At 39.5% G+C, this 10,874-nt stretch overlaps 1 non-coding gene across 1 annotated transcript; it reads left to right on the top strand.

The window, feature by feature from the left end:
• The first annotated feature begins 7,634 nt into the window (after nt 1-7,634).
• LOC129541868 (U6 spliceosomal RNA) lies at nt 7,635-7,743 on the top strand. Its single transcript, XR_008682923.1, has one exon. It is a non-coding gene; the product is annotated as a U6 spliceosomal RNA (small nuclear RNA).
• The last annotated feature ends 3,131 nt before the right edge of the window (nt 7,744-10,874 follow it).

Genomic DNA, 10,874 nt, shown 5'->3' with positions numbered 1-10,874 from the left:
ATTACATCCCAGCACTGTGGTTTTGTTTCCCTTCATTAATAGCTCCTTAATCATCTAGCTTGCTTGTAAGTATGAGAGCTTGTTATTTGTCTGGATGCTGCAGTATTGCATAAGGAGTGCTTAGTTATATTTTAATATGTATAGCAGAAGCAAAAATGTTGGGTACACCATCATAGGTTTTAATTTGAAATCCAATCTATGTGCACATTTTCCCCCTAGAATAAGCAAAAGCATTTAAGGTTTTATATTGTGTCTTAAACATTCTATTAAATGTCATCAGCCGATTCAGGAAAATGTATTGCAAAAATATTAGAGAAGTACAAAATGTGTAAATATAATAGATGCTTGGAACATGGAGAGGAATGTAAAAGTCCAACATTTATCAGGTAACCATAAACCACTACGAAACATTGATAGAAAGTAACATTCATGTGATATATAGTATTTTAAGCATGAACTCTTATTTCTGCTATTTATTGCAGTGCTGTTACATTAAAAAACACTAACCAGAATTATTGCAACCTTTCCTAACTGTGAATTCCTAGAGTATGAATACTTTGGTTGAGGAGCAAGTTCTAACTTAACAATGAAAAGAGGTACATTCTTTAAACCCACCAGAATCAGAAGGTTGTTTCTTTGACAGGTTTTTAATGGCAAGTTGAGACTGCCGGGGAAACCATAGAACTCAAAGGCATTAACTGACAAATTAAGCAAAGAGTAATGAAAACTTCGATGTGTTTGAATCATCATTCATTGAACTGTAATTGCCTTAGAAGCAGAAAATTAAATTGTAACAAGTAAGGGTCTTGACACTTCCCGCAATTTCTAAAAAAAAAGTTTGTGCATGCCATGGAGGATAAACAGCAGTCACATGAAATACTGGATGTGAGTCTTTTAATTAATTAATTTTATTTAGTTAGTTTTTTAGAATCAGCCATGCAGTAAGACACACAAGGTTACTGTAATAGTCTTGCTTTCTTGGATTCTATAACTTGGAAAAATTTTGATCTATAGCAGATAATGAATTATAAGAAGGGTCGTGTCCACAGCGTAAGGCCTGTGTGTTTATGGGAACAAGTTAGAAATTACTTGCCCATTGTATCAGCTCCTTCTCTCCCCACATTATGGGGGAGAAAGAAAAATCAGGAATATGAGGAAATAATTTTTCAAATCTTTCTTTTATGGGTATTGTTTGGGGTTTTAGCTGCAAGGATATTAGTTTATTTGCAACTGGGCAAAAAAGATAATCTCCAGGTTGCAGGTTTTCTTTCCAAGAAAAAGAATACCTTCATTGTTGTTGTTTTTATTTTTAAATGGTATGAGAGCTTCTCGGGTGGCAGTAGTGGTAAAGAACTTGCCTGCCAATGCAAGAGGCATAATAGACACGGGTTTGATCCCTGGGTTGAGAAGATCCCCTGGAAGTGGGCATGGCAACCCACTCCAGTATTCTTGACTGGAGAATCCCATGGATGCCCTGGGTTGGGAGGTGGATTGCAGGTTACAATCCATACGGTTGCAAAGAATTGGACAAGACTGAAGCAACTTAGCACTCAAGGACGTGGAAAGAGTACAAGATACTCAGAAAGAAAAGCATATTTGTTTTTCCATGGATATCCTATAGGAATGAAAACAATACACTAAATCTTTATGAAATAAAATTTTGGATTAATTGAAAGTTATAGTCATAGAACCCACCAAAACATCCTGACCAACCTTTCTGTGGCCTTTAGAGACTGATTTTTCCCAAGAGCTAATACTTCAGCTTTAGGTGGGAAGCTGTGATGAACATTTGAGTGAGAAAATATGTGTCTGAATTAGAGCATCTGCTTTCATTACTTAGCTTTCAAGAGGACATTGCAAGTCAAGGAAATGAGTGGGTTTTATCCTGGAAAGAATCCAGGGGAAACTAGATCATCTTAAGAAGACAAAGGAAGAGCAGATTTCAACAGCTCTGAGCAGGGAGCTGTGGGTGACACTGAGTGGGCTTATGGATAGCTGTGTTGGTCTAGGGACAGTGCATTCTCCCTCAGCAGCATGAAGGTTTGTTCAAGGTTTGGGGTTAACCCATTTAAAAACGTCCCGTTAAAATACTCCTAAACCAGGTGCACTAAGAGAAAGCCTTTGCCACAGATAGCTGTGTGCTTAATATGGATTGCTTGGAAAGGACTCTGCATGATATTTTAAAGAGCATGGAAGGAAGAGCATAGTGGGAACGCGGAGAACAAAAAGGAACTGGACTCCGGTTTGGATTTGCAGATAAAACCCATGAAAGGGTCTCCATATACTGTAACTAGATCTCAGTGTCAAGTGATTTTATTAATGATTCACTAACCATCTACATTTAGAAAGAGAGAAGGGGATTTACCTGCTATTCAAACAGTCTGTATATTTCTATAGCTTGAAAAATGAAATGTAAGACAGGGCAGTGATGATGAGTGGAATATTTCTTAATGCACGTATAAAAATCAGTCACAGCAGCAGAGACAATCTGGCTAGTTTCTGTCCTCTTCATTCAGGGGTTAAGGCTGAGGAGGTAAGTGTAAGGTGGAGTGGAGAAAGAGGGGGAACTGGACTCCCTTGGATAAGCCAGAGAAAAAGGCTTGTTTTGTTTGGTTTTTACATCAAATGGGACCTCACGTTGTCAGTTGCTTCTCGTATTAGCTAAAGGCAGGGTCCTCTTTGGACATAACTCCTGTCCCTATGTATCTTTGTATGTTTAACCAGCAGCATCTACACAGCCAGGTTTAGGTCTTCTAGCTTTCTGCTTCCTACCAAAAAATTCAAAACTCAAAATCTGTCCTCATGGCTTTGTTGCTGTTGTGTAGTTTCTAAGTTGTGTCTGACTCCTTTGTGACCCCGTGGACTGTAGTCCATCAGGTTCCTCTGTCCATGGGATTCTCCAGGCAAGAATACTGGAGTGAGTTGCCATTCCCTTCTCCAGGGAATCTTTTCAACCCAGGGATCGAACCCACGTCTCCTCCATTGGCAGGCGGATTCTTTACTGCTGAGTTAATCAACATGGCTGCCGCAAGGCTAATGTACACAGTGGACACAGCGGAGGTCAGGGGTCTTTCATTTCCATTTTGCTTGCTCCTCCTTCATGATAAGACCTTCCTGTCACCCTCTTTAGGGAGTCCAATCCCAGCCATCCTTCCCTGACATACCTCACTCCTCAACCATCCTCTTCTTAGCCTCGTTTAAATGTGTAAGTCTGCGGCCTATGTTCTCAGTACTTTGTTAGCTTTATTTAATCTTATAAGTAACATGCTGTTAACTGAAAAAGGTTTTTAGATAACTTTTGCCTTTTGATGGAAGTCTTCATTTACATGGGCCAAGAGACCCTGTGCTAAGACCAGTGGGACAGGAGCATCCTTTGTTTTCCTTCCCACCATAAGTTTAACTACTTTGTCTATGAGGAGCTTCGGTCTATCCATGAGATTATGTAAGAACCCCAAACCAGTGACTTCTTTTGAAAAAAAAAAAGTGAAATAAATATCAATCTTTAGCACATCCTCCAAAATAATACACTTTCAGAATCTGGGGCTTATGCAAACCTTGTATTCAGCTTAACGGAAAAGTGTGTTAGTCACTCAGTCATGTCGAGCTCTTCGTGAGCCCATAGACTGTAGCCCACCAGACGCCTCTGTCCATGGGATTCTTCAGACAGGAATACTGGAATGGGTTGCCATTACCTCCTCCCGGGTATCTTGACCTGACCCAGAGATCGAACTTGCATCTCCAGCCGCTCCTGCATTTTAGGCAGATTCTTTACTGCTGAGCCACCGGGGAAGCCAAGACTTAATGGAAATTGAATAGTGAATCTAAGTAAAATTACCTTGTAAGGTATTCAGCTTTACAAAATATGTGGACTCCTCTTGACTTCTTCATGTTCTTGGCATTTTATTTTACTTTTTTTGTGGATCTACTTTTGAAGATCCTCTGTGTGTTTGTTATAGATAAACACATTCTTTGGTAAGCTTGACTTGAGAGAAACTGTGCAAAAAACTTTGTTTCATGGGGGAGGGAGAGTACAAATTTTCCAATAAATTTGCAGAATGCTATAGATTTTGAAAATTTGCAGTGTGCATCATGGGATTAAAGCTCTGAGAAGTCCTGTATTGAAAAATCCTGTTTGAACTTGTTTAACTCAGCATTTCCTCAATGTGTAATTCTTTCATGCACAAAATTCTGGGGAATTTGTTTTCCAGTTAGCACAATAGTGAGGGAAGGGGTGTGGCATGATGCTGTAGACATCTGCTTGTGCTCTAATTACTGTAGAAGAAAAGAAGGGAGAAAATGTTGTGTTGCAAGCTAATGTGGGCAGCCACAGTAAACACACTCATTTTAAAAATCCATTCATTTATGCATTATGAATTTACTAAATGCCAACCATGTAAACCAGACTGAATCAGGAATTTGGATGCTCTTCTCAGAAAACCTGATCCTTTTCTAGAGATGTTTGTAGGATGTTAGGAGACACTGACATAGTAAAGGTACTCTCGTCTGCACCCACGTGATTAAGTCAGTGATCGGTGATGAGACGTCTCTTCCAATGGTTGAGTCTTGACTTCTTGGGATTTGCAGGGAGTACTTGGTGTGGATGCTACCACCTCATATAAGCCACATTCTGTGCAGACATCCAGACTCAATAAACAAAGCAAAACAAAAACAAAAAAAAAACCCAGTAGAGAGCATGTTGTTTTATTAAAATCTTGTGCTGGAAGTAGTATTTTCTTTCTCTGACACTGAGGAGAGAGCACAGGGCTTGGACCCAGAGGACTTCAGTCTGAATCTGCCTGCTTCATTCAGAGCCTTGTGGTTGGATACACCCCTGACATTGCTGAGGCACAGGCACTGAGGATTCAGTTACTAAAATTTTGCTCGAGTGAATCTGGGAGGATCCTGGGAGGATCTAATGAAAACAATGGTGTTCTTTGTAAGGTGTAAAATTCTATACAAATGTGAGTTATGGTTCCTATTACTCTTGCACTAATCAAAATCATCAATATATGAATCATTGCCTAAAATACTTTCCATTTATATTTGTCCCTGAATCTCTACAACAAGCCTAAGTGTAAATAACGTAATTATTCCATTTTACAGATAATAAAACTGAGGCTTCAGAATTTAAATTATAGCTTGAAGTAAAACAGCTGTGACTCTTCATGTGCTAGATCTTTGCTAAGTTCAGCAACTTTGGAATGAATTCTTTTATTCAACAAATATTATTAAACTTACATTTACTGGGTGCCATGCATTGTTTCTTGGCTTCCCAGGTGGCTCAGAAGTAAAGAATCAGCCTGCCAATGTAGGAAACAGGAGACATGGGTTCATTCCCTGGGTTGGGCAGATCCCCTGGAGAAGGAAATGGCAACCCATGCCAGTATTCTTGCCTGGGAAATCCCATGGACAGAGAAGCCTGGCGGGCTACAGTCCCTGGAATTTCAAAGAGTTGGACATGAGTGAGCGAGTAAACAGCAACAGTAACACAACATGAATTGTTTCAAGTTCTGAGTAAATAGTAGTGAATAAAATGGACTAAAATTTCTGCCCTTGTGAAGTTTACATTCTAGTGAGGGAGAGAGACAATAAACACAGTAAACTTGTAAACGCTGTAGAACGTTAGGAAACGATGAATGCTGTGGAGGACAAACAGAATAGGACAAGGGGAATGGGTGAGAGGAGGCACATGATGATTTTAAATAGGTTGGACAGGGTTGCCTGTTGAGAGAGTGACTTTTGAGCAAAAATTTGAAGAAGGTGAAAGAATGAATCATGTGATGTCAGAGGAAAGAATGCTTTGGTCAGAGGGGACAAATAGTGCAAAGGGCCTGAGTTGTGAGTGTGTTGGACATGTTTGAGAAGTGTGTGTTCAGTGGGACTGGAGGAAAGTGAGCAGGGGAAGGTAAGAAGTAGACCAGAGAGGCCAGATTGTATAGGTCTGTAGACCATGGCCAGGGCTCAGGGTTGCTATTTATAGAATGGGAGATCTGGTGGAGACTGCATGGAGAAGTCTTATGACCTGGTGTATATTTTAAAAGGATCACTGGCCATTTTGTTGAGAATATACTTTAGGGGCTAAACGTGGGTGTAGAGAAATCAAAAACTGCTCATTCCTGGTACAGAATGAAGTGAGTTAGAACATGCTTCCAAATCTCATTTGGTGTACATTAAACTCAGTTAGTTCATTTTCCATATAGCAAAATGAGTAAGCTGGGGAGGCCTGTTTGAACACCTATTTATCTTGGCCAAATATTTTCTTCTCCCATCTAGAAGTCATTTGTTTGGCCATGTTGGTGCTATAACCAAAATGAGTTTTTCTATAATAGTGACATAAATCCTGGAATTCCAATAGAAGATTGGATTAAATAGGAGTTTTTTTCTTTTGGTGGGTGGTATATTCCATCTGTGTGTGTGTGTGTGTGTGCGCGTGCATGTACTCAGTTGTGTTTGACTCTGCGGCCTCATGGACTGTGTCCCTCCAGGCTTCTCTGTCCATGGAATTTTATAGGCAAGAATACTGGAGTGGGTTGCCACTGACTACTTCAAGGGATCTTCCCAACCCAGGAATTGAACCCATGTCTCTTGCATCTCCTACATTGGTAGGTGTGTTCTTTACCATTAGCACAGCCTGGGAAGTCCTGTTCCAACTACTTCTCATAAAAGTTTTATTTCCAGTATAGATTGAGTAGTGATTTGAGAACACCATCTATCCCTCTTCTGACTGAAGATAGAATATAGGCTAATAGTGAAATGTCATTAGCAGTCATTTTCTACTATATATAACAGGATCACACAGAGTCGGACACGACTGAAGTGACTTAGCAGCAGCAGCAGCATAATAGGATCAGAGCCATGATCTTTTGAAAACAAGGCTTGGAAAACTGACCCAATGGGAATCTAAATTCATTGTGAGTAATATTTGATATTATTATCTAGTCTCTAGACTTCAGATCTGTACAACTGAGCCTTAGATTAGGAATTTGATGCTGTTGTTCTTACTGAACTGATAGAACTGGAAATTGCATAAACTATAGTAAAGCTTCTCCATGGGTATTTGAGTAACTTTATGGACCAGTCTTGGGTTAATGTTAGGGTATAAATGCCATTAGGGCAGAATACTATTAATCCACTGGTGAAATGCGTTAGTGATACTGGAAAAGTTATACAAATAATGAGGACTTTTGTAGTTTTAGCTCATGACTTGTAGGTGTTTTATATGAATGTATGATCCTCCCATCCATCCTCAGTGAATGACTCAGCTCCCTTTAACTTACCAAGAGACACACTCGATAAGGCATACTGGTAATGGAATGTGACTGCCTTGTTTTTTTTCAAAATGCAGTACAGTTACTTTGGAATTACAACTCTACTGTGTGACCAAGAAGTATCCTCAGGTGAAATACAGATTGCACAGTTTATTAGAAATGTGAATTATATTTTCTTTACTTACTCAAGAGATCATGATTGGGAGGAGAAGTGGAGCAAAGAGGAGACTGTTCAAGAAAATATTAGATTAATCTGAGGTTCTTCTTCTTCATATCTGATATGTCTTTTGCCAAGAATTGACCAAAAGCCTTTATGGAAGATGTACTCAGACAGTGACAGTCAATTACCTGTTAAAAATACCTCTGATGTTTCTCCCAACAGCATGTACACTACAAAATTTGAACCAAACAGAGAAAACTAGCATGGTCCCTATGCAAAGATAACATGCAAATTTGTGAAGCACTTCCTATTTTTAAACTAAACTTATTATGAATTATAATTTTGTAAATTAAATACATATATCAAATCATTAAGTTGTATGCCTTAAAATCATGTCATGTGTCAATTATACTTCAATAAAATTGGAAAAAAAATAGAAATATTTGTGTTAGGAGGCTGGAGGGAGAGCCAGAGTCAGGTAAGGCGGTCCTATCTTTTGAGACTATAGTCAGGAATTTAGGAAGAAATTGGAAATGCAAAATGCTGTATTAAGCACATATGTAGTTACCTGAAATCTGCATCATTTTAAAACAAAGTGCTTAAGAGGGTATAAATGTTAGTATTCTACTGCCATCCCTGCCACCACAAATCTACAGCCTACTATTTTCCTACCATACGTTTTCTAATGATGCTTCTGTTGATAGAAAGCCCCAGTCATTTTTTATTAATGGATGCTGTGACTTCTTCCCACTCTCTTTCCATTGGCACAGCATTTACTGATTAAAGATGCTGGGTGAGTCAGAATATTCCTTGCATAATGATTGGTTAGTTGGAATGGGTACCAGCTCTTCTTTTGTGATAAAGAACAGTGTATATAAATAAGGGTAAGAGATTTTCTTGATGTTCAAGGTCTTTGGTCTCTGAGTTACAGACTATAAATTTCCTGGGCCACATTCTAGATGCAGAACTTCCACTGAAGTCAACAGAAGTTTTGTGACAAAATTAATGGCAGGAAAATGCACTATTATTATTTATTATTATTTCTTTTTGACTGCTCTGAAGATAATTTGGTGCATAAAGTATTGGAGAAGTTTCGAGTTTTTCCAGTGACTCATTTTCATGCAAATGGTTATCACATTTCTGGGTACTGTTTTCCTCTATCATATATATTTCCATCTTCCATGGGTAAATCAACATCTTCATCCATATTGTACGTTCAGCAGCTGTAAATTCAGCCTGTATTCTCATTAAATGTGGTGAATATGTGATTTTCATTTATGATTTTTAGTGAGTGTTCCTGAAATTTTCACAGCAGCATCTGGCCAGGAAATGGTGTCTGGGAATTAGAACACTACACCTAATTTTATTTTTCTTCTGTGGACTCATTTCTCTAATCCTTTCTTAGCAAACAGAAGGCAATTTTAATTCCTTTTTATCTTAATTCTCAGAGACCCCCCTCATGCATAGACTTTAGGTTTGATTTTGCTTTTCCTGTTATGCATGGTTCAAGGAATAGTGGAAGCAAATGCTGAGCTCCTCTCTGCTAACACTCACATCGAAGCCACCACCATGGTTTAATCTGACCAGTGTAAGCTCATCCTAAGAGGTTTTTCACCACGTTCAGTTTCAGTTCCTTCTGAGCTCTCAATGCTGCTGGAAGAAAGATCTTTAAAAATGCGGAGATGATTATATCTCTCCCTGCTTAAAACTCTTCTGTTGTCCTCAGAATAAATACCAAATTCTTGAACATAGCTCATGGAGCTCTATATTCTCTGGTCCCTACTTGCCTCTCTAGGCAGTTGTTCCACCCTCTTCTTTACTCTCTGTTCCAACCACAGGGACCTTATATCCCACACCATCACCTTCTTTTCCCTCCGGGCCTTTATACACTATTACTTGGCTCACTACTCCACTCCACATGCCCTTGAATATATCCTACACATCATTCAAGTCTCTTTTGAGTGGCCATTCCTACTGCCATTGATGGGCTGTGCTTTGCATTCCCACAGTATCCTGCACTTGACCTTTCCAAATAGCCATCACACCTGTGACTTTTTGTTTAACATTGACCTTTCCCCCCAGATTTCTACTTTTATGAGGCAAGTGACCATACTTGCGTTGTTTATGACTCTCTCCCCAGCACCTTGCATGCAAAAGGTGTTTGGACACCTAAGAGGTATGTGATAAATGTTTGTTGACTTTCTGATTCCACTGCTGTCCTCAGTTACTCCTTTAATACTGCTAACAGTAGATGTGAGTTCATCTCTTTCTAAGGAGACAGTAGGATACTCTGGAGACTGTACAGGTACTCATTGTCCTTTGTCATTCTTCTCTGGAATGTCTTCCTGACACTAATTTTTACCCTCAGAGCTCACTCTTCTTTAAAGTGACAGAAACATCCACGTGTGAATGGGAGATCACCCAGCTTGGGAGATGGGAGCCTTGAGTTTGAATTTGCTTATGACATTAGGTTTTAACTTGGGCAGGGTATTTAATATCTCTGGTTATATTATTCTCCTAGGCTAGAAAATAAGATGAATGGACTAGACTGAGTCTACAGGTTCTTCTGTGATGCTAAGAAGCCATTTTGAACACTTTGGGGAAAAGTTAGCACACTGTCCTGGAGTGCAGGAGAGAAAAATGACTGAAAGGTGTGTGTGTGTGTGAGAGAGAGAAAGCAACAGAGACAGAGAGACACAGAGATCCAAGGCAATTACTTTGATTTCTAGGAATATTAGTTTCCTTCTCTACCCAATTTATGACAGTAACTATGTCATGGCGTTAAGGATTTTAAAAGATGACATTTATATGTTGAGTTGTTAGTGTCCACTTAGCCTGTCTTCCCTCTCCTTCTGATCATGACTTTCTCCTTTAGAGAAGCTGTTCCTCGCTACTTAGATCATGTCTGTGATGTAAGTGGAAGTGAAAGTCATTCAGTCATATCCAACTCTTTGTGACTCCAAGGACTATACAAGTCATGGAATTCTCCAGGCTGGACTATTGGAGTGGGTAGCTGGTCCCTTCTCCAGGGGATTTCCCAACTCAGGGATCAAACCCAGGTCTCCTGCATTGCACGCAGATGCTTTACCAGCTGAGCCACCAGGGATGTAAGGGGCTGCCAATCAAGTAGCAACTCTACAGAAGTCTACTTCAACTATCTTCACAGCAAGGAATCTGCAGATGAACTGAGCTTGACCAATCAGGGTATATCCCTGGATCTTTGAAATCAAGGCTTAGGTGAGGCTTTCTGTTAGTAAGAAAATGCAGACTCAGGTTTTGGAAACTGGGGTCTTAGCTTCTCAGCTTTGTTTATTCCTTTCACTCTCCAATACCACTTCTTGTAGTCTGTCCTATGGAAAGCAAGCTTGGATATGACAATGATACCTGTGCTTATTGTAGCGTAATTTGTAAGGATAAAGAATGAAATCACTCAGTAAATCTTCAAA

The sequence above is a fragment of the Moschus berezovskii genome, chromosome 4 (genome assembly GCF_049115385.1).
Source record: "Moschus berezovskii isolate FMDL1 chromosome 4, NW_MosBer_1.0, whole genome shotgun sequence".
NCBI lineage: Eukaryota > Metazoa > Chordata > Mammalia > Artiodactyla > Moschidae > Moschus > Moschus berezovskii.
This window is presented reverse-complemented; position numbering and strand designations above follow the sequence as displayed.